Source organism: Chiloscyllium plagiosum, unplaced genomic scaffold, assembly GCF_037043375.1.
Source record: "Chiloscyllium plagiosum isolate Xiang-an unplaced genomic scaffold, Cpla_swu_hap1 HiC_scaffold_40, whole genome shotgun sequence".
Classification (NCBI taxonomy): domain Eukaryota; kingdom Metazoa; phylum Chordata; class Chondrichthyes; order Orectolobiformes; family Hemiscylliidae; genus Chiloscyllium; species Chiloscyllium plagiosum.
The window spans coordinates 71792358-71817611 of NW_028270178.1; the positions used below are offsets into that span (position 1 = coordinate 71792358).

The following is a 25254-nucleotide window of genomic DNA, read 5'->3' on the forward strand; positions in this document are numbered from 1 at the left end:
TCCTTTCTTAAAAACCGGTCTATGGCTGGGTGATCGAATCAGATAGACACCTTACTCGTTAGATTGATCTAGCCAATTAAAGACCTTTATTCTCTATGTTTGTAAGTTGCCATTCCCCATGTACTTCTCTACGGTACCAACCACCAAGGTAATACTTAAAGGTCAATTTTCATACCTTGGTCTGTGCCCAAGAGTTACCTGGTCGAATGCGCGCCCCATCCCGCGGCAATACCAGACAGCAAAAGCCGTTGTCAATCTTGGTCGCCCGAAATTTACCTTTACCTGTGTCTTATGTAAACAAGAGTAACCCGACCGAACCACCACGTCTTAGTGCCCTTCGCACCGCGGCGAAACAGCAAGTAATGCTGCAAATCTTGGCCGCTCGAATGTGGGCCTTAAGTCCATAAGAGTTACCCGACCAATCCGCTGCGTCTCAGTGCGCCTCGTCCGTGGCAAAGACCACAACAACAAATGTCGCTACAAATCTAGATCGGTCTTGTGTACATAAGAGTTACCCATCAAAACACTACGTCTCAGCGGACCTAGAACCACGGCGAAAGAACAAATGCTGCTGCAAATCCCGGCCGCCCGTGAATGTGAGTCTTAAGTCCATAACAGTTACACGACCAACCCACCGCGTCTTAGTGTGCCTCGCTCGTGGCAAAGACTGACAACAAAACAAAACCCGCTGCCTACCCCGGTCGCCGGGATAATACTCTTTTAAGACCTTTATCTTACCCGTTTTTTTTCACAAGAGTTACCCAACTGAACCCGTCGCGTCGCGTCTACACGTCTTGTTTCCAGGGTCTCTCAGTCCGATCTCGCTCACCCGAGCCGCCGCGGCAATGGGGGAATGTTGAGACTGCCGAAATCGGTGGGTTCACCTTCTCCGATTTTTCCGAAATTGCCGAGCGACAGGAGCTTGTCATCCCGGACGAGCCCTCAAATCTGTAAGAAACAAACTCAATAAAATTATATGAGACCACCAAAGCTGGAAACAAGACAATTTATTTTACGATCTTGCAAGAAAGGACCCCAATTTCAGAAAGCAATTGAAGGCAAGAGATTTCAAAGTACTACACAGTTATACTTTTTGAGCTACGTGAGGCCACCTCTTCCGATCCCTACATTACCCAATCTTTCTTACCATTTCTTCTTTGCTCATCTATACTCCACGCCCATTGCCCCCTTCTTTCCAAGTTGGCAAAGAAGACTTTGCAGGTTCTACATTGATGTTTCGAATGTTGACTTGTCTGGTTCCCATTTCGACGCCAAGTGTTCCATCCGGTTTCATTTGTTTCAAACAATGTAGCGATTGGTACAACTGAATGACTCATTAGACCATTGCAGGGGGCGATTGAGAGTCAATGACATTGCTTTGGGTCTGGAGTTGCATGTCAGCCAGACCAGGTGAGGATGGAAGATTCCTTCATTGCAGGATATTGGTGAACCAGATGGATTTTTCTAACAATCGGCAATGATTTTATTCTCATCAGTAGATTCTTAATTCCAGGGATATCTTTACATTATTGAATTGAATTTCCACCATCTGCAGTGGCGGGATTCCACCTGGATCCACAGAACAGGAGCTGATTTTTCTGGATCGATAATCTATTGGTAATACCATGAGACCTACTTGTAAACACATGTTGTACTCAGCTGCCATGTCCTGTGTTACCCTGTTTTTCATTCATTCCTTATGTTATTCTGGAATCTCATCCTTCATTAAATCTTGATTGAAATACATACTCATGAACGTCTTCTCGACTGCTCGGATTTCATTCAGTCTGTTTTGTTTGAACAGACATTTCAAGGCAGCTGTACCCCAGAGAAGAGCAGGAAAAGATAATGGATGTTTGTGCACTGTACCTGTCACAGGACCAGCAGGTCTGTCCAGGAAGTATTTATTGTGGGTCAGAGAACCTCAATTATTATGGCATGGATGGAGGCCATTCAGCCCACTGTGGAGTCCAAGCTCTCCAACTGCACAATTGGAGATAGAGAGAGTTTGTGAAGAGAGGTTGTGTGAGAGAGAAATAAACAGAGAGAAAGCAAGTGTAGGGAGATAAACTGAGAGAGGATAGAAAGGGGAGCGACTGACTGAGTGCGAGAGGAAGAGGTGTTAGATGAGGGTGAAGTCAGATAGATCAGAAGACTGCATTACGGTAGATAAATATTTAGAAGCTTTATTTAGAAATTCCTCTGGACGGCAAGCCTTTTGTCTGGGCTCCATACACTGTGAGCACTGTGCTGATACTGGCTGTCATCCCAAATTATTTATTTCCCACAATATCACAGAGCTGGGTTACTGACAGCTAAACAGAACCCATTAGGCCAATAGATTGGTTCCATGGTGAAAGCAGAGGTTTTAAATAGACTGTGCTAAGAGCAGCAAGAAATGATAACCACCACCCCACCTCCACGACGCCCTCCCCCACACCGATACTGTCTGAGAGACTCGGCCAGAGAATCTCAGTGAGGGGATTCACTGACAGAGGTGAAATCACGATCTTAGCTGTGGGTCAAATAATGATTGAGAAAGTTTGCATACCACTTTCCTAGTTATGTAATTCACATTTCAATTTATATAGCTCAATATCAGGAGTGTATTTTAACAACCTTATCCCTTTGTACTTTGCATATATTGGTGGGTGCAGGAAATCATTTTGTTCCTGTATTTTATATTGCATAAACAGATTTCATTAATATTGTCTCTGCTAATTCCTCATTGTAGATGTATTCTTGAATCAGTTCTTCGTATGAATTACAAAGAGTAACATTCCAATTCTGGTAACTGGGGAACATCGCTGTCCCTCCACCCAGTCTAATCAGCCATGTCCCCCTGTCCTCTCCATCTTCTGACTTTTCCCCGATATCATAATCACAATGTAATTGAAGCCCACTAAGTGACACTTCATGACAGTTCCTTAACATCGATAACATCAACAGCATGACCCACAGCTGCCCTCTCTGATCCTGGAATAACAATCTGAACTGTGTTGGCCATGTGCAATTCTCTGTTAACGTATCCATGCCGTTTGTTTGTTGTAACCCAGGGTTTTCTTTATTGGCAGATTTTGCTATCTCATCATGGATGATAGTTGTTTTCTCAATGTTTTACAGACATTGCAATGACTGATCAGTAGTTACGGGATTTATTTCTGTATTTATGAACAGAGAAGCATGTCTATGTTCCGTTAAACTTCTGGCATTACTTCCATATCCAAGGCTGACTGAATGATTGCACACAATCAATCTGCCATCTTCAACATTCCTTCATTCAGTCACACTTGCATATCACACCCAGAAATCATAAATGTTCAAGGTTATTTTGCATTTCAATAATGTAGCTTTGAATTCAAAGGGGTTAACTGGAGCTATTTGTTCAGCGATTGTAATTATGTCAGTCTCCATGGATCGTATGCATCCCTTGACAGTTTGTCTCTTCTATCAATAAGGGAATGCTTTCAGTGTTTTATCTCATAGTGTGAGCGGGAGCATGTCCAACAGCAAGAAAAGGGATTAGCAGCTTTAGAGGGAAGGGCAGGAGAGATGGAAATCTGGGAACATTAGACTGGAATGTTCCAACAATGGATAGGAATTTAGCCTACGGTCTTTACAAGCTTTCCCAGCCTTGGATATCATTAACATCGCGGATTGAATATGTACTGCTGGTTATTCAAGCTGGTTACTATCCTATCCTTGCTATAGTTGGTGCTCCTGGTAAGTCACTTTGTCTGTTTAGTGAAACGGTCTGAACTGATTCGATGCTCATGATATGCAGATTTTGGGAAGGTGCAAGCCAACGTTTTCAGCTCCAATCAAAGATTCCATTCCTTAAGAATTATACCTAGCAAACTATTATTTACATGTTACTCACCAACACGCGAGGGTAAAACACACTGTTCTCAACCTCTTTGATTCGTTTTCTCCTGCAAAGTGTACATTTCCATATCCTCCCCACATACCAATCCTGTCCAGTACCACCATTAAGACGTCCCAGTCTCCTCCTCAGCCTCAGTTCAATTCCTGAATAAAACATCGTTTGTGACTTTGTTAATTCCAGATACATCTGTTTCAACTCCCTTCTTACCACGTGTCCATGACAAAATAATTGCACTTCAGATGTTTAACTTGTTCTCTGCACAAAATCTGAAAGATGGGCAGACAGTGTATGGTGGGTCACGTCATTGGCTCGTATTCTAGAATCACACTGTTCTCAACCTCTTTGATTCGTTTTCTCCTGCAAAGTGTACATCTCCATATCCTCCCAATATACCAATCCTGTCTAGTTCCACCATTAAGGCATCCCAGTCTCCTCCTCATCCTCAGCTCAATTCCTGAATACACCATCGTTTGTGCCTTTGTTATTTCCACATATATCTGCTTCAAGTCCCTTCTAACCACGTGTCCATGACAAAATAATTGCACTTCAGATGTTTAACTTGTTCTCTGCACAAAATCTGAAAGATGGGCAGACAGTGTATTGTAGGTCACGTCATTGGCTCGTATTCTGGAACCACAGAATGATAATCTGTTGATATCGGCTTGCCTTATACCCATTAGAGAAGGCGGTGGGTCATCCTTCTCTGGTCACGTCTCTGTTTAACTGCAAACCCACGGCAATTTGTTTTACTATTTATTGTCCTGAAACAGCCACTCAGTTCAAGATCGGCATAACATGCTGGCCTGACCATGGCTGCACACATCCCGTGAGGGCAGAACAAAAGGAAAGGTAGTCTCTTCCTCTGCCTGCATCCCATATTCCAACGGCTCGTTTCCATTCAGGTAGTTAGCCATTCACTGTTTTAGATGTATTCTTTGTGAGCGAGTCTCTTCCAAGAGTCATGTCCATCTCCTTGGGCACTTCTGGTGCTGGCTGTATTGATGCTGACCTACAGATGCGAGGATGTTTTTAAATTCTACATCAGTGGCAGTGCATTGTAAATGAATTGTTTCCTGTGTTACACGAAAGAAATGGAGCTAGCTAAGTGAGGGAAATGAATTATTGTGATCAAACCTGAGTGTTGTTGAGGCAGTATTTGGGGTATTGTGGACAGATTTTCTTTCCTTAATATGGAGTGATCTCCTTACCACAGAGAGGGTGAAGAGGAGTTCCACCACATTAATCACTGAAATGATGGCACCATGAGGAGTGAGTGAAGGTTGATCTGTAGCGCTGTGAGAGAATAAGGTGGTTGCATTGAACCCTGAGTGGGATGGACAATCACTCCATATATTATAAACAGACAATGGGAAGGTGATAATTTCCATGACTGCTATTTCACTCAGGATGCATGATTCGGGATAGTTTAAGTGCCTGGGCGGACGTTCCGCCCACCCACCCCAACGCCTACTCCCAATTGAGAGAGACGGAGAGGTCCAAGTTTTGAATAAACTCTCCCCACATTAATATAGTGCAGTTGGTGTGTGATCCTGCACTGGATGTCATATTATTCACCACCCTGACAGCAGCCACAATACCTTCATTCTAAAACAGTTAAGTATTCCCAACAGCTTCTGACCTTCATGAAGAGCATGAATCTATCTTCTCAGAGATGCAAGGTACTTCCTTAAGGTTTAGAACCAGAAGACTATAAGACATTGGAGCATAAATTAGGACAGTAAGCCCATCGGGTCTGCTCCGTCATTCAATCATCGCTGATAGGTTTCTCAAACCCATTCTCCGACCTTCTCCCCGTAACACTTCATCCCCTGGATAATCAAAAACTATCTATCTCCGTGTCAAATATTATCAATGACCTGACCACACAGCCTTCTGGGGGAATAAATTTCAAAGCGTCACCATTCTATGGTTAAATAACTTTCTCCTTATTTCTATTCTAAAAAGTGTTCCCTTTCATTTAAGGCTGTGTCCTCGGACTTTGCCCTATTTTACCAAACGCTTTCAACTATTCAGAAATCTCATCCTACACAATGGATTCCAGGATCTTACCCATGACAGAGGTTAAAATGGTGTTTGGTTTGTTTTTTTCCTTACTCCCTTATTAGAAAGGGGTGTCACGTTCGTGGGTTTCCAGTGCTGTGGGATCGTTCCTTACTCTCGTGATTCCTGAAAGATAACCACGAGTGTCTCCACTCCCTCTTCATCTATCTCCCTTATAATACTGGGATGTAGTCCATCTGGTCAAGGTTATTTAACCACCTTCGGACTATTACATTTTTTTCTAGCATGTTCTCCATGGTGGGGGCCATCATACTCAGTTCTGGCCCCTCAGTCTCTTGAATGTTTAAGGTATTACTCGTGCCTTCCACCATGAAAGCTGATGCAAAGTAATTATTCAGTTCCTTGGCCATTTTCTCGTTCCCCACTGCTATCTCTCCAGTATCATTTTCCAACAATCCAATGTTCACTTTTGCCGTTCTTTTATACTTTATATATCGAAAGAAACTGTTACACTCTTCCTTTATCTTACTGGCTAGCTTACCCCCATATTTAATAATCTCTCTCCTAATTTTATTTTGTTTGCCCTCTGTTTTGTCTTTGAAAGCTTTCGAATCCTCAGGTTTCCCACTGCACTTTGCCACTTTATATCAATTCTCTTTTGCTTTTATGTTATACCTGACTTCCCTAGTCAGCTATGGTTGTCCCATCCTCCCTAGAAAAGCCTATTTTTCCGTAGGATAAATCTCTGTTGTATCCTGAATTACTCCAAAAATCTCTTGCCATTGCTGTTGTACTGTCTTTCCTGCTGGGCCCGTCTCCCAGTCAATTCTACCCAGCTCCTCACTCATGTCTGTGCAATGGCCTTTATTCAGCTGGAATACTGTTACTTCTGATTCTAACTTCTCCACCTGAAATTGCAGAGTAAATTCAATCATATTATCATCACTGTCATTTTCAGCTCCCCTCATCTCGTCTGCCTGCATAAGCTGCTCCAAAAGCCATTCCACAAATTCATTTTCCTGCCAACCGCTATCAATCTGAATTCCCAGTCCATTTGTATAATAAGATCCCACATGATCACTGTAACTTTGCCTTTCCTGCAGATCTTTCTAGCTCCTGGTGTATCTTACACCCCAGCTCCCTGTATATAACTCCAACTGCATTTTTTCACCTTTTTGATTCCTCAATTCTACTGACACAGATTCTACACCATCTGACCTTATTTCATTTCTTATTATTGATTATTGATTCAATTCCATTCTTAATACTGAGACAACTCTATCTCTCTGCCCAACTGCCTATCTTTTCGACAGGATGAATATCCTTGAATATTCAGCTTTGAATCCTGATGCTGTTGCAGCAATGTCACTGTAATGTCCACTATGTCGTACCTGCCAATTTATGGATGAGTCACAAGTTCATTTACCTTATTTCTTAGACAGCATACATTCCGATATAATAGATCAGTCCTGTATTACCCTTCGCTCTTCTCATTGTCATTTGTTTGTCCAGCTTTCGGTACCTACACGGACCCTGACCACTGGATCATTCCCCTCCCGCTTCAAGTTCTGCAACCCAGATGATATATCCCAAACCCGAGCACCATGTAGGCAACACAACCTTCAGAACTCTTAATCCCGATCACGGAGAACAGTATCTATGCTTTTAACTATACTATCCCAAATTATCCAGCATTGGCCAGCCTGGTGACACAACAATGCTGCCTCACAGTGCTAGGGATTTGGGTTCATTTCCAATCTCTGGACCCTGTCTGTGTGGACTTTGTACAGTCTTCCCGTGTCTGCATTGGGAGCATTAACTCTTTTCTTTCTCTACAATACGTCTCTGTGTTTGCTTCAGATTTCTACCATCTACAGTATTTTTGCTTTTGTTCGATGATGAAATGCAGCAAATGTGACAGGTTTTTGTTAAAGCAGTCGTGGTTCACGAGTTCCCTGGGTGGTTAGGAATCTTGCCCGGCCACTTGTCTGAGTGCAGTGTCCCTGAATGCCCATTCCATCTCTCTCAGTTCCCTCAGTCCATCGGCACTACATGCAGCCTTTCCTTGTGCCACCCCGGGACACCTCACACCCCATTGCCTGGCACTGGATACTCCCTTTGCAGGACTGTGCACACAATGACACTGGGAACTTTCTGATCCGCTGGGGATGCTGGGTAAAGACCCGGCCATTGAAAGGAACAGAGTAACTAGAATCCAACAGAATATCAAAGCAGAGTAAAAAGGCGGCATTACATCCATCTGCTCTGCCATGTTCTAATCTTCTGCTTATTCTCGTCCATCTGCAAATAGATAGTCCATATGTATGCCTTGTCAAACAGGTTTGGTGGCGGGGATAGATATCAGATCCGGTGGTCACTGGACTGATTTAGTGGTCTCACTTTCCTGACGTCACACTTAAGTTTTTATTATCAAGTCTATCCAGATTAAAGAAAATGCCTTGCTGGAGTTGTGCTGAAAGGTTATTTGAATTTTGGAGACATTAGAATATGTCACGTGTGAGTGAGGTTAGGAGTCGTAAGGTAGCACAGTTAAATACACGATAAAAGTGCTGGTCGAGCAGGCAGCACTTCCGATATGTGGATCATTGGGATTCCCATGTCGGTAGGATATACACAAAATGGACGGTATGAACCTGAACTGGCAGCAATTTACGATATGTAGATTATTGGGATACACGGGTCAGTAGGATACATACAAGAGGGACGGGATGCACATGAACTGATAACACTCTCTGATAAGTGGATCATTGGGATTCCCGGGTTGGTATGATATAAACAAGATGGACGAGATGGACCTGAACTGGCAGCAATCTCCTGGCAGGCAGGTTTGCTATTGTCCTTTACGAGGGTTTAAACTAGTGTGTGGCGGCGGTGGGGGAGGGGTGTGTGGAATCACAGCAGTAGGCCACAGGTACAGAGACTGAGTTAGAAACTAATCCCAGTACAGCTAAGACCAACAAAACAAAAAAAAAAAAAACAGGCAGAGGGTACTGAACACAGTGGCCTGGCAATCTGAAGTGTGCTGATTTTAATTTGAGGAATCTGTTTGTTTGAACAGATATTTCGATGTCGCTGCATGTCAGAAAATAGGAAGAGATAATGGTTAATTGTCCAATGTGTCCTTCACTGGACCAGCTTGTCTCTACAGGCACCAAAACTTGTTACTGTGGTCAGAGAACTTCAGAATTAATACAACACAGAAGGAGGCCATTCAGCTCACCATGCGTTCATGAGCTCACCAGAATGACAACTTGAAAATAGAGGGAATGATCGGAGCTAGACTGAGAGGGAGAGGAATAAACAGAGAGAAAGACAGTGAAGTGAGATAAACAAAGTGAAATAAAAGGAGCGACAGAGTGAGTGAGAGCAAGGGGTGTCAGACGAACGTGAAGTTAGATCAGGAGACAGCATGAAGAGAAATACACAGAAACTTTTCTTAGAAACTCTCACAGACTGTAAGCCCTTTGTCTGGTGCCATGCCCTGTGAGCACCATGCTGATACTGGCTGTCATCCCAGATCATTTATCGCCAATAACATTCCAGAGCTGAGTTGCTAACAGTTAAACACAATCCAATAGACCAATAGATTGCTTCCAGGGAGAAGGTGGATTAATTTAAATATGCTGGGCCAATAGGAACTTGTAGCCCCTCTCGACACTGCGTGAGAGGCAGGGGGGAGCCTCAGTGAAGGGAATCACTGGCAGAGGGGAAATCAGGACCTCAGCTCTGGCTCAAATAATGATTGATAAAGTCTACACACCACTTCCATGGTTTTGTAATTCACATTACAATTTATATAGCTCCACATAGTAAGTATATTTTAATAATATTGTCTTTTTGTAGTTTTCATATTTTGGTATGTACAGAAAAGCTTTCTTATCCTTGTATTTTGTGTTGAATAAACACATTTTATTACTGAGGAAGAAAGGACCTGCTCCAATGGGACAGTCGTCATCTGAACCGCGCTGGGACCAGAGTCCGAGTGAATCCTAACCAGGACTGGAGACAGAGCATTAAACTGATTAGGAGCGTGTGTGTGTGTCTGTGTGTGTGTGTGTCTGTGTGTGTGTGTCTGTGTGTGTGTATGTGTGTGTATGTCTGTGTGTGTGTATGTGTGTGTGTGTCTGTGTGTGTGTCTGTGTGTGTCTGTGTGTGTGTATATGTGTGTGTGTGTCTGTGTGTGTATGTCTGTGTGTGTGTCGGTGTGTGTATGTCTGTGTGTGTGTCTGTGTGTGTGTCTGTGTGTATGTCTGTGTGTGTGTCTGTGTGTGTGTGTCTGTGTGTGTGTGTGTCTGTGTGTGTGTATGTGTGTGCATCTGTGGCTGTGTGTGTGTCTGTGTGTATGTGTGTGTGTCTGTGTGTGAGTGTGTGTGTCTGTGTGTGTGTCTGTGTGTGTCTGTGTGTGTGTCTGTGTCTGTGTGTGTGTATGTGTGTGTGTCTGTGTGTGTGTGTCTGTGTGTGTATGTGTGTGTGTGTCTGTGTGTGTGTCTGTGTGTGCGTATGTGTGTGTGTGTCTGTGTGTGTGTATGTGTGTGTGTGTTTCTGTGTGTGTGTGAGTGTGTGTGCATGTGTGTGTGTGTCTGTGTGTGTGTGTCTGTGTGTGTGTCTGTGTGTATGTATGTCTGTGTGTGTCTGTCAGTGTGTGTGTGTGTGTCTGTGTGTGTGTGTGTCTGTGTGTTGTATGTGTGTGTGTCCGTGTGCGTGTGTGTGTGTCTGTGTATCTGTGTATGTGTGTGTGTGTGTGCCTCAGTGTGTGTATGTGTATGTGTGTCTGTGTGTGTGTGTGTCTGTGTGTGTGTATGTCTGTGTGTGTGTCTGTGTGTGTGTATCCGTGTGTGTGTGTATGTGTGTGTGTGTGTGTGTGTGTATGTGTGTGTGTGTGTGAGTGTGTGTGTGATTGTGTGTCTGTGTGTGTGTGTGTTTGTGTGTGTGCGGGTTGGGGGTGCAGTTATAGGGTTTAATTAGAAAAGCCGAATTAAAAGAGGAGGTAAGAGGACAGAACTCAGGAGAGGTTATTAAAGTCTCCAGCACATACACAAATATGATAGAGCATCTGGAAATTAAAAGAGGAGGTAAGAGGACAGAACTCAGGAGAGGTTATTAAAGTCTCCAGCACATACACAAATATGATAGAGCATCTGGAAATGTTTAACATATCAAACTTCAAGCACACTGCACAAAGGAATGACAATGAGAAGAGGGACGGTTAATGCAGGACTGAAGGGGTTATAACTGAATGCATGCTGTATAAGGAATAAGGTAAATGAGCTTGTGGCGCAGAGCTTGTGGCACTTGTGGGCGGCACGGTGGCACAGTGGTTAGCACTGTTGCCTCACAGCGCCAGAGACCCGGGTTCACTTCCCGCCTCAGGCGACTGACTGTGTGGACTTTGCACGTTCTCCCCGTGTCTGCGTGGGTTTCCTCCGGGTGCTCCGGTTTCCTCCCACAGTCCAAAGATGTGCAGGGCCAGGTGAATTGCCCGTAGTGTTAGGTAAGGGGTAAATGTAGGGGAGATGTGCATCAGAGAGATGTGGCTGCAAGGCAATCTGAATATTTAAGGATATTTATCCTATCAAAAAGATAGGCAGGTGGGCAGAGGGAGTGGATTTGCATTATAAGCAAGAATTGAGATTAAATGAATAGTAAGAAAGGAAGTAAGGTCAGATGGTGTAGAATCAGCCTGGATAGAATTGAGGAACCACAAAGGTAAGACAACCACAGTTGAAGCTTTGTACGGGGCTCCAAAGGGTAGTCAAGAGCTGTGGCACAAGATACACCAGGAGATAGAAAAGATGTGTAGAAAAGGGAAAGTACAGTAGTCACGGGTGATATCAGCATGCAGGGGCACTGGTAACATAAGATTAGCAGTGGTTCGCAAGAAAAGGAATTTTAGGAATGTTTATGAGATGGCTTTTTGGAGGAACATCTGGTGGTGCGCACTCGGGAACAAATGATACTGGATTTAATGACGCAGGATTCGTAAGGGAGATTAGGGTGAAGGTAAACTTCGGAAGCAATGATCAGAACATGATTGAATTTATTCTGCAATTTGATAGAGAGAGAAGATAGAATCAGAGGTAACAGTATTTCAGCTGAATAAAGGCAACCACAGAGGCATAAGGGAGAAGCTGGGTAGAATTCACTGGGAGAGGGGTCAAGCATGAAAGACAGGGGAACAGCAATGGCAGCAGATTCCAAGATTAATTCAGGAGACACAGCAGGGATTCTTGCCGAGGAATAGAGGCATGGTCCAGGGAGGATCAGGCAGCCGGGGCTGACGACGGAAGTCAAGGATTGCATACAAGCAAAATAGCAAGTGTATAATATGGTGAAGGGCAGTGGGAAACTAGAGAATTGGGACACTTACAAAGACTAACTGAGGGGAAAAAAAGGACAGAGAAGATTAGATATGGAAGTAAGCTATCCAGTAATACAAAGGAGACTGGAAGAGGATCTTTAGATATATAACGAGCAAAAGAGAGGCGAAAAGTGAATATGGACCACTGGAAAATGATGCTGGAGAGACAGTAGTGGAAAACAAAGAAATGAATGAGGAACTTTGCATCAATGTTCATGGTGGAAGACACGAGTACTTTCTCAAAAATTGAAGAGAGTGAGAGGGCAGAGCTGAGTATGGTGGTCATCACCAAGGAGAACATGCTAGAAAACTGAATGGGCTGAATTTGGATAAATCACCGGAACCATATGGAATACACCCCAGAATTGTAAGGGACATAGCTGAAGAGGTAGTGAAAGTGAAAGTGGTAATCTTTCAGGAATGACTAAAATCAGGAATGGCTGGGAAATTGCTAACGTGACAGTCCATTTAATAAGGGGTTTAGGCAGAAGATGGAAAATTACAGATTGATTAGCCTAACCTTGTTTGTGGGTAACATCCTGGAATCCATCGTGAAGGATGGGATTTCTGAATACTTGGATTTAGCAAAATAGTGCAAAGTCAGCATTGTTCCATCAATGGGAGGTCATGCCCAGCTGGAATACTTTGAGGGAGTAACGAGCAGATTTGACCAAGTAGAACCAGTAGATGTTATCCACCTGCTTCTCTAAATTCCATTGATAAGGTGCCACGCAGGAGGCTATTGAGAAAGATTAGGGCCCCTGGTGTTATAAGCAAGGTGCGAGCTTGGATAGATGCATGGTTGTCTGACAGAAAGCAGAGAATGGGGATAAAAGTGTCCTTCTCAGAATGGCATCCAGTGATAAGTGGTATTCCTCAAGACTCAGTGTTGGGACCACAACAATTCGCTTTGTGCATTAATGGTCTACATGAAGGAACTGAGGGAATTCTGACTAAGTTTTCAAACAGTGCAAAGATGGAATAGAGGGATAGGTAACATCGAAGAGGCGGTTCAGCTGCAGGAGAGTGCAGTAGCACCCTCTAGCAACCCTTCTGATACTCGGCTTCCAGACCACCAACCTCAGGATATCACCCTCCGCCAATTCTACCACCAACAGTAAGACCACACCACCAGAGATATACTTCCCTCCCCACCCCTATCAACATTCTGCAGAGACCAATCCCTTCACGACACCCTCGTTAGTTCACGCGTCCCCCCTCCTACACCCCAACAAGCCACCTTCCACTCGCGGCACCTTCCCTTGCCATTACAAGAGGTATGAAACTGGTGCCAACAACTTCTTCCTCACCTCAATCCAAGGCCCAAAAGGATCCTTCCACATCAGGCAGAGAAGATCCTGTGCATCCAAACACCTCAGCTACTCTGTCCATTGCTCCTAGTCTCCTCTACACTGGGGAGACAGGACGTCAACTTGCAGAACGGTTCAGGGAACACTCTCCGTCACACACCCAACAACCCCACTTCCCTGTGGCTGAATACTTCGCCTCTTCCACCACTCCTCCAAGGACATGCAAGTTCTTGGCTTCATCCACTGCATTCTAGCCACCAGACGTCTGGATGAAGAGCGCGTCGTCTTCCACCTTGGAACCTTTCAACCACATGGTATCCAGCGCAATGTCACCAATTTTCTCATCTCCTCTACCGCCACCTTATCCCAGATCTAACCCTCCAACTGAACACCCCCTGTTGAACTGTCCAACCTGTCTATCTTCCTTCCCATCTATCCACTCCACCTTCCGCTCTCACCACTCACCTCGATTTAGCCATTGTCTTCCAAGCTACCTTCCTCACAGCCCCTCCCATTCATCTCTCAACCACTTTCCGCCCACCAGCTTCATTCCCGATAAAGGATTTATGTCTGAAACGTCGAATATTGTGCTCCTCAGAGTCCGCCTGACTGGCTGTGCTTTTCTCGCACCACACGTTTTGACTCTGATCTCCAGCATCTGCGGTCCTCGCTTTCTCCTGCTGAAGGATTTGCACAGGTTAGGGGAGTGAGCAAAGAAGTGGCAAATGGAGTATAACGTGGGCAAGTGTGAGGTTATGCAGTTTGCCAGAAAAATAAAGGCATGGACTATTTTCTAAATAGCGAGCAAGTTCAGAAGACTCGGTGGGGCGGAGGGGGGGGGGGGGGGGGGGTGCGGTGCTAGTCCAGGGATCTTGAAAGGTAAACCTGCAGGTTGTCAGCAGTTGGGAAGGCAACTGAAATGATTCCATTTATTTCAAGAAGGCTTGAATATAAATGCAGGGATGTACTTCTGAGGCTCTATAAGATTTTGGCCAGGCTACAGTTGGATTATTGTGCACAGTTTTCGGTCCCATATCTCAGGAAGGATGTACTAGCCCTGGAGCATTTTCCTATAAGATTCACGAAAGTGGTCCCAGGAATGAAAAGCTTAACATATGAAGTACATCTGAGGGCTCTGAGTCTATATTTGATAGAGTTCACAAGAATATTAGGAGGTCTAATTGAAACTTACAGACTATTGAATGACTTGAACAGGGTGGATTTTGGGAAGATATTTCCAATAGAGGGGAGATTAGGACCGAGGGGACAGAGTAAACAGAAGACGTTTTCAAACACAGATAAAGATGAACCTCTTCAGCCAGAGATAGTGAATCTAGGGAATTCACTGCTACTGAAGGCTGTCGAGGCCAGGTAATTGAGTGTATTTAAGAGTTTGACAGATAGGTTCTTTATTGTAAAGGCGATGAAGGGTTACAGATAGAAAGTGGAAGAATGGTGTTGAGAAGCTTAACAGCCATCATTGAATGGTGGAGCAGGCTCAATGGGCTGAATGGCCAAATTTCTGCTCCAATGTCTTCTGGTCGTATGGTTAATATTGGCTCTCCTCACTCCCCATTGGAGATGTCTCCTGGAATTTGATTTTCTTATGATTTATAAAAAGTAACATCCCAGTACTGATGACTGGTAAATATCATGTTCCCTCCCTCCAGTCTCTGCAGCCATGTCCCCAAAAACATAAACACACTCAAATTGAAAACCAGTGCACGGTACTTAATCACAGTTGATTGACATCGACAACATTAACAGCATGACACTCACATGCCCTCTCTGATCCTCGACTAACCATCTGAATTGTGTGTCATATCATATTCTCTGTTAACATATCCATGCCATTTGTCTGTTATAGATCCTGTTGTCGAAGGCACGTGTGCCTGTCAGATTAAGGACTAGAAAAGTTCTCTCAATTTTTTACTGACATTATAATCACTGATCAGTAGTTACAGACTGGATGTTTCTATTTATAAACGGCGAATCTTGTTTATGTTCTGACAATCCTTTGACATTATTCCCATATCCAAGGCAGATTGAATGATTACACGCAATCAATCTACCATCTCCAATATTCCCTCCCTCAGCCACCCCCACATATCCCAACCTAAATGAGTAAATTTTGAACGTTCTTTTGAATTTGAATAAAATCAATATTGAACTCAAAGAGGTTAAATTGAGCTATTTGTTCAGTGACTGTGATTAAAGAAAATCTCCGTGGATCCTAATTATCCCAGTGGAGAGTTTCCATCGTTGAAAGATAAATGGGCTCTGTTCAATGTGCAATCCCATAGTGTAAGTAGGAGCATCACATTCAGCAGCTCGAGAGAGAGGGGGAGGAGAAATCAGACTCTGAGAACATTAGACAGGAACGTTACAATAATGGTTCATAATCTGAGGACCATGGATTAGAATGTTCCAACAATGGATCCGAATCTGAGAACATTAGACTGGAATGTTCCAACAATGGACAGGAGTTTATCCGGGGGTCTTTACTGGCTTTCTCAGCCTTGGATATCATTAGCATATCGGATACAGGATACCCTTTGGATTATTCAAGGTGGTTACTATCCCATCCTCGCGATAGTTGGTGTTCCTGGTAAGTCATTATATTTGTCTACTAAACTGGGTTGAACTGAATTTCGGCTCATGATATGTACATTTTGTAAAGTGCAAGTCAATAACTTCAGTTCCAAACAAAAATTCATTCCCTTATATATTATAACTATCAAACTACGATTTATAAATTACTCATTGATATGAAAGAAGGAACCAGACTGTTCTCAAACTCCATAATCCATTTTCTCCTTCACAGATTTACATCTCCATGTCCTCCTCACTCACCAATCCTGTCCAATACCACCATCATGATATCTCAGTCTCGTCCTCTGTCTCAGTGCAATATCTGAATAAACCATTCGTGCCTTTGTTAAATCAGGATGCAACAGTTTCACGTTCTTAGTAACCATGTCCGTGACTAAATAATTGCTATTGAGAATGTTTAACTTGTTCTCTGCACATAAGGGAAGTCAGTTTATGGTGGTCAAGCCATTGACTCATAATCTAGAGCCACAGAATAATGGTCTGTTGAAATTGGGGAGTTTAATAGCAACCATTATCATTTGTTATAAAAACCAATCTGCTTGCCTCATGACCTTTGGGGAAGTCATGGTGTCATGATTCCCTCCTCAGGTTTCCGTGTGACTTCTGTGATGAACACGTGGGTGTACTGTACCTTTTAGAGAATTAAAAGCCAACAATAACAACCTGACAGCACCAAGAGTTCTGAACAATAGATATAATGTAACATTTGGTCGAACAACCCGATTAGCTCATTGTCTTGAAACAAATTCAGCAAACCATTTTAAATTATACCCCAAAATACCCACCTCCAAACAAGTTTCAATTTATTATATTGACAATCTTAACAGCAAATGATACAATCCAATAGTTTGGCGGTACAAGACCATGGAAAATTGAAGAAATGGGAGAAGAACTGTCGAGCTACCAGAGTGCAAAGACTGTCTGCAATATAGCTCTCCTATAGGTACCTTTATTGATTCGTATTTGGTGAAGCAGAGTCCCCAAGACGAAAAGAAGACAGGAATATGGAGATAAACCGAAAGCTTCCTGGTTTTGAGAAAAGAAGTTTTGTTTTGTAAATCTTAATTAGGAGTCTAATCGGAGTAGTACTGTGGAGGGGGAAGGTAAAAGACAGGTTAGAGGAAAAAGTTGTAAATAGTTGTTCGTTTATTATTCTCTGTTATACTTTAAGAAATAAAGTTGTTATTTTTTACTTTAAATAGATTTGGACTCTAGAATTATCACAGATTACTGCATGGGATAAATCTTTTCTCTGTTGCTGGTTTTAATTAAGCAGGAAGATTTATCCTGTGTTGTGACACTACAAATCCAAAGCTGTGCGTTTTCCTCTTTATGGTATTGTGGAACAGCTGAACCAGTCACTCAGTTCAAGATCTGCATAACATGCTGCCCCGATCAGGGCTGCATACATACTGTGAGAGAAGAATGAAGGTAAAGATAGCTCCCTTTCTCTGCCTGTTTTCTGTATTGCTGCATCTCATTTCCATTCAGGTACGTGATCATCCCCTATTTTAGGTGTATTCAATCTTATTGAAATTCTCCCCGAGAGTGATGCACGGCTCCATAGGTATCTCTGGTGCTGGCTTTATTGATGCTGACGTACAGATGTCAGGGAACATAAGACCATAAGACATAGGAGTGGAAGTAAGGCCATTCGGCCCATCGAGTCCACTCCGCCATTCAATCATGGCTGATGCGCATTTCAGCTCCACTTACCAGCGTTCTCCCCGTAGCCCTTAATTCCTCTAGACAACAAGAATCTATCAATCTCGGCCTTGAAGACATTTAGCGTCCCGGCTTCCACTGCACTCCGTGGCAATGAATTCCACAGGCCCACCACTCTCTGGCTGAAGAAATGTCTCCGCATTTCTGTTCTGAAATGACCCCCTCGAATTCGAAGGCTGTGTCCACGGGTCCTAGTCTCCTCGTTTAACTGAAACAATTTCCTAGCATCCACCTTTTCCAAGCCATGTATTATTTTGTACGTCTCTATTAAGTCTCCCCTTAATCTTCTAAACTCCAACGAATACAATCCCAGTATCCTCAGCCGTTCCTCATATGTTAGACCTGTCATTCCAGGGATCATCCGTGTGAATCTCCACTGGACACGTTCCAGTGCCAGTATGTCCTTCCTGAGATGTGGGGACCAAAACTGGACACAGTACTCCAAATGGGGCCTAACCAGAGCTTTATAAAGTCTTAGTAGTACATCTCTGCTTTTATATTCAAACCCTCTTGAGATAAGAGACAACATTGCATTCGCTTTCTTAATCACGGACTCAACCTGCATGTTTACCTTTAGAGAATCCTCGACTAGCACTCCCAGATCCCTTTGTGCTTTGGCTTTATTAATTTTCTCACCATTTAGAAAGTAGTCTATGCTTTTATTCTTTTTGCCAAAGTGCAAGACCTCGCACTTGCTCACGTTAAATTCCATCAGCCATTTCCTGGACCACTCTCCCAACCTGTCAAGATCCTTCTGTAGCCTCCCCACTTCCTCAGTACTACCTGCCTGTCCACCTAACTTCGTATCATCGGCAAACTTCGCTAGAATGCCCCCGGTTCCCTCATCCAAATCGTTAATATATAATGCGAACAGCTGTGGCCCTAGCACCGAACCCTGCGGGACACCGCTCGTCACCGGCTGCCATTCTGAAAAAGAACCTTTTATCCCAACTCTCTGCCTTCTGTTAGACAGCCAATCCTCAATCCATCCCAGCAGCTCACCTCGAACACCATGGGCCCTCACCTTGCTCAGCAGCCTCCCGTGTGGCACCTTATCAAAGGCCTTTTGAAAGTCTAGATAGACCACATCCACTGGGTTTCCCTGGTCTAACCTACTTGTTACCTCTTCAAAAAATTCCAACAGGTTTGTCAGGCATGACCTCCCTTTACTAAATCCATGTTGACTTGTTCTAATCAGACTCTGCTCTTCCAAGAATTTAGAAACCTCATCCTTAATGATGGATTCTAGAATTTTACCAACAACCGAAGTTAAGCTGATTGGCCTATAATTTTCCATCTTTTGCCTTGATCCTTTCTTGAACAAGGGGGTTACAACAGCCATCTTCCAATCATCCGGGACCTTTCCTGACTCCAGTGACTCTTGAAAGATCTCAACCAATGCCTCTGCTATTTCCTCAGCCACCTCTCTCAGAACTCTAGGGTGTATCCCATCGGGGCCAGGAGATTTATCAATTTTAAGACTTTTTAACTTTTCTAGCACTATCTCTTTCGTGATGGCAACCATACTCAACTCAGCCCCGTGACACCCTTTAATTTTTCGGATATTACTCATGTCTTCCACTGTGAAGACTGACGCAAAGTACTTGTTAAGTTCTCCTGCTATTTCCTTATCTCCCATCACTAGGCTTCCTGCATCAGTTTGAAGTGGCCCAATGTCTACTTTTGCCTGTCGTTTGTTTCTTATGTACTGAAAGAAACTTTTACTATTATTTCTAATATTACTGGCTAGCCTACCTTCATATTTGATCCTCTCCTTTCTTATTACACTCTTTGTTATCCTCTGTTTGCTTTTGTATCCTTCCCAATCTTCTGATTTCCCACTGTTCTTAGCCACTTTATAGGATCTCTCTTTTTCTTTAATACATTTCCTGACTTCCTTTGTCAGCCAAGGTTGTCTAATCCCTCCCCGGTTAATCTTTCTTTTCTTGGGAATGAACCTCTGTACAGTGTCCTCAATTATACCGACAAACACCTGCCATTTTTGCTCTACTGTCTTCCCGGTTAGCCTCTGCTTCCAGCCTATTTTAGTCAGTTCCTCTCTCATGCCCTCATAATTACATTTATTCAACTGTAACACCATTACATCCGATTTTGCCTTCTCCCTTTCAAACTCCAGACTGAACTCTATCATACTATGGTCGCTACTTCCTAAGGGTTCCCTTACTTTAAGATCTTTTATAGAGTCTGGTTCATTGCAAAGCACGAGGTCCAGAATAGCCTGCTCTCTTGTGGGCGTCATGACAAGCTGTTCCAAAAAGCCATCCTGTAAGCATTCCATGAATTCCCTTTCTTTAGATCCACTAACAACATTATTTACCCAGTCCACCTGCATATTGAAGTCTCCCATGATCAATGTAACCTTGCCTTTCTGACATGCCGTCTCTATTTCCCGGTACATGTTGCGTCCCTGGTCCTGACCACTGTTAGGAGGTCGATCCACAACACTGCACTCGCCCTCTCCCTGAATGATCCTACACAACACTGCACTCACCCCCTCCCTGACTGATCCCTACCCAACACTGCACTCACACCCCTCCCTGCCTGATCCCTACAAAACACTGCACTCACCCCCTCCCTGACTGATCTCTACACAACACTGCACTCACACCCTCCCTGACTGATCCCTACTCAACACTGCACTCACCCCCTCCCTGACTGGGCCCTACCCAACACTGCACTCACCCCCTCCCTCACTGATCCCTACACAACACTGCACTCACCCCCTCCCTGACTGATCTCTACACAACACTGCACTCACCCCCTCCCTGACTGATCCCTAGCCAACACTGCACTCACCCCCCTCCCTGCCTGATCCCCACAAAACACTGCACTCACCCACTCCCTGACTGATCCCTACCCAACACTACACTCACACCCTCCCTGACTGATCACTACCAAACACTGCACTCACCCCCTCCCTCACTGATCCCTACACAACACTGCATTCACCCCCTCCCTGACTGATCTCTACACAACACTGCACTCACCCCCTCCCTGACTGATCTCTACACAACACTGCACTCACCCCCTCCCTGACTGATCCCTACCCAACACTGCACTCACCCCCTCCCTGACTGATCCCTACCCAACACTGCAGACACCCCCTTCCTGACTGATCCCTACCCAACACTGCAATCTCCCCCTCCCTGACTAACCCCTTCCAACACTTCACTCACCCCCACCCTGACTGATCCCTACCCAATAATGCAATCCCCCCTCCCTGAATGATCCCTGCCCAACACTGCACTCATCCCCTCCCCGACTGATCCCTACCCAACACTGCACTCACCCCCTCCCTGACAGATCCCTTCACAGCAATGCACTCACCCCCTCCCTGACTGATCCCTACCCAACACTGCACTCACCCCCTCCCTGACTGATCCCTGCCCAACACTGCACCCACCCCCTCCCTGACTGATCCCTGCCCAACACTGCACTCACCCCCCTCCATGACTGATCCCTGCCCAACACTGCACTCACCCCGTCGCTGTCTGATACCTACCCAACACTGCACTCTCCCCCTCCCTGACTGATCCCTACCCAACACTGCACTCACCCCCTCCCTGACTGATCCCGACCCAACACTGCACTCACCCCCTCCCTGACTGACCCCTACCCAACACTGCAATGTTCCCCTCCCTGACTGATCCCCACCCAACACTGCACTCACCCCATCCCTGACTGATCCCCACCCAACACTGCACTCACCCCCTCCCTGACTGATCCCTACCCAATACTGCAATCACACCCTACCTGACTGATCCTTCCGAACACTGCACTCACCACCTCCCTGACTGATCCCTACCCAACACGGCACTCAACCCCTCCCTGAATGATCCCTATCCAAAACTGCAATCTCCCCCTCCCTGACTGATCCCTACCCAACACTGCAATCTCCCCCTCCCTGACTGATCCTTCCCAACACTGCACTCACCCACTGCCTGACTGATCCCTATCCAAAACTGCAATCTCCCCCTCCCTGACTGATCCCTACCCAACACTGCAAAGCTCCCTTCTCTGACTGAGCACCCCCCAACACTGCGATCTCCCCCTCCCTGACTGATCCCTACACAACACTGCAATCTCCCTCTCCCTGACTGATCCCAACAAAACACTGCAATCTCCCCCTCTCTGACTGATCCATACCCAACACTGCAATCTCCCTCACCCTGACTGATCCCTACACAACACTGCAATCTCCCCTTCCCTGACTGATCCCTACCCAACACTGCAATACCCCCCTCTCTGACTGAGCACTACCCAAAACTGCGGTCTCCCCCTCCAAGACTGATCCCAACCCAACACTGCAATCTCCCCCTCCCTGACTGATCCCTACCCAACACTGCCATCTCCCCTTCCCTGACTGATTCCTACCCAATACTGCAAACTCCCCCTCCTTCACTGATTCCTACCCAATACTGCAATCTCCCCCGTCCTGACTGATCCCTATCCAACACTGCAATCTCGCCTCCCTGACTGGTCCCTACCCAACACTGCAATCTCCCCCCCCCGACTGAGCTCGACCGAACACTGCGATCTCCATCCCCTAACTGATCCCTACAAAACACTGCAATCTCCCCCTCCCTGACTGATCTCTAACCAACACTGCAATGCCCCCCTCTCCGACTGATCCCTACCCAACACTGCGATCTCTCCCTCCCTGACTGATCCCTACACAACACTGCAATCTCCCTCTCACTGACTGATCCCTCCCCAACACTGCAATGCCCCCCTCTCTGACTGAGCCCTACTCAACACTGCGATCTCCCCCTCCCTGACTGATCCCTACCCAACACTGCGATCTCCCCCTCCCTGACTGATCCCTACACAACACTGCAATCTCCCTCTCCCGGACTGATCCCGACACAACACTGCAATTTCCCCTTCCCTGACTGATTCCTACCCAATACTGCAAACTCCCCCTCCTTCACGGATTCCTACCCAATACTGCAATCTCCCCCTTCCTGACTGATCCCTACCCAATAGTACATCTCCCACACCTTGACTGATCCCTCCCCAACACAGCAATCAACCCCTCCTTGACTAAGCCCTACCTAACACTGCAATGTCCCCCTCCCTGACTGATCCCTACACAACACTGCACTCACCCCCTCCCTGACTGATCCCTATCCAACACTGCACTCACCCCCTCCCTGAATGATCCCAACCCAACACTGCAATCACCCCCTCCCTGACAGATCCCTACAGAACACTGCACTCACCCCCCTCCCTGACAGACCCCTACCCAACAATGCAATCACCCCCTCCCTGACTGATTCCTTCCCAACACTGCAATCTCCCCCTCCCTGACTGATCCCTACTCAACACTGCAATCTCCCCCTCCCTGACTGATCCCTACCCAACACTGCAATCTCCCCCTCCCTGACTGATCTCTCTCCAAAACAGCAATCTCTCCCGCCCTGAGTGATCTCTACCCAATACTACAATCTCCCCCTCCCTGACCGATCCCTACCCAATACTGCAATCACCCCCTCCCTGACTGAGCCCTACCTGACACTGCGATCTCCCCCTCCCTGACTGATCGCTACACAACACTGTACTCACCCCCTCCCTGACTGATCCCTACCCAACACTGCAATCTCCCCCTCGCAGACTGAGCCCTACCCAACACTGCACTCACCCCCTCCCTTACCGATCCCTATCCAACAATGCACTCACCCCCTCCCTGACAGACCCCTACCAAACAATGCAATCTCCCCCTCCCTGACTGAGCCCTACCCAACACTGCACTCACCCCCTCCCTGACTGATCCTTACCCAACAGTGCATTCACCCCCTCCCTGACGGATCCCTACCCAACACTGCACTCACCCCCTCCCTGACTGATCCCTACCCAACACTGCAATCTCCCCCTCCCTGACTGATCCATACCCAACACTGCACTCACCCCCCTCCCTGACTGATCCCTACCCAACACTGCAATAACCCCCACACTGACTGGTCCCTACCCAACACTGCACTCACCCCCTCCCTGATTGATCCCTACCCAACACTGCAATATCCCCCTCCCTGACTGAGCACTACCCAACACTGCAATCTCCCACTCCCTGACTGATCCCTACCCAACACTGCACTCACCCCCTCCCTGAATGATCCCTACACAACACTGCACTCATCCCCTCCCTGACTGATCCCTACCCAACACTGCACTCACCCCCTCCCTGACTGATCCCTACCCAACACTGCAATCTCCCCCTTCCTGACTGGTCCCTACCCAACACTGTAATCTCCCCCTCTCTGACTGATCCCTATCCAAAACTGCATTCACCTCCTCCCTGACTGATCCCTACCCAACACTGCAATCTCCCCTCCCTGACTGATCCCGACACAACACTGCACTCACCCCCTCCCTGACTGATCCCTACCCAACACTGCAATCTCCCCCTCCCTGACTGATTCCTACCCAACACTGCACTCACCCCCTCCCTGACTGATCCCTACCCAACACTGCACTCACCCCCTCCCTGACTGATCCCTGCCCAACACTGCACTCACCCCCTCCCGGACTGATCCATACCCAACACTGCACTCACCCCCCTCCCTGACTGATCCCTACCCAACACTGCAATATCCCCCTCCCTGACTGTGCACTACCCAACACTGCACTCACCCCCTCCCTGACTGATCCCTACCCAACACTGCAATATCCCCCTCCCTGACTGTGCACTACCCAACACTGCACTCACCCCCTCCCTGACTGATCCCTGCCCAACACTGCACTCACCCCCCTCCCTGACTGATCCCTACCCAACACTGCAATATTCCCCTCCCTGACTGATCCCTACCCAACACTGCACTCACCCCCTCCCTGACTGATCCCTGCCCAACACTGCAATCTCCCACTCCCTGACTGATCGCTACCCAACACTGCAATCTCCCCCTCCCTGACTGATCCCTACCCAACACTGCACTCACCCCATCCCTGAATGATCCCTACCCAACACTGCAATCTCCCCATTCCCTGACTAATCTCTATTCAACACTGCACTCACCCCCTCCCTGACGGATCACTACCCAACACTGCACTCACCCCCTCCCTGACTGATCCCTACCCAACACTGCACTCACCCCTTTCCCTGACGGATCCCTACCCAACACTGCACTGACTCCCTCCCTGACTGATCCCTACACAACACTGCAATCACCCCCTCCCTGACCGATCTCTATCCTGAACTGCAATCTCTCCCGCCCTGAGTGATCCCTACCCAACACTGCAATCTCCCCCTCCCTGACTGATCCCTACCCAACACTGCACTCACCACCTCCCTGACTGATCCC

At 46.1% G+C, this 25254-nt stretch overlaps 1 pseudogene; it reads left to right on the plus strand.

Moving 5' to 3' along the window:
* The first annotated feature begins 206 nt into the window (after positions 1-206).
* LOC148138608 (uncharacterized) overlaps positions 207-25254 on the plus strand; it is a 194909-nt pseudogene continuing 169861 nt past the window's right edge.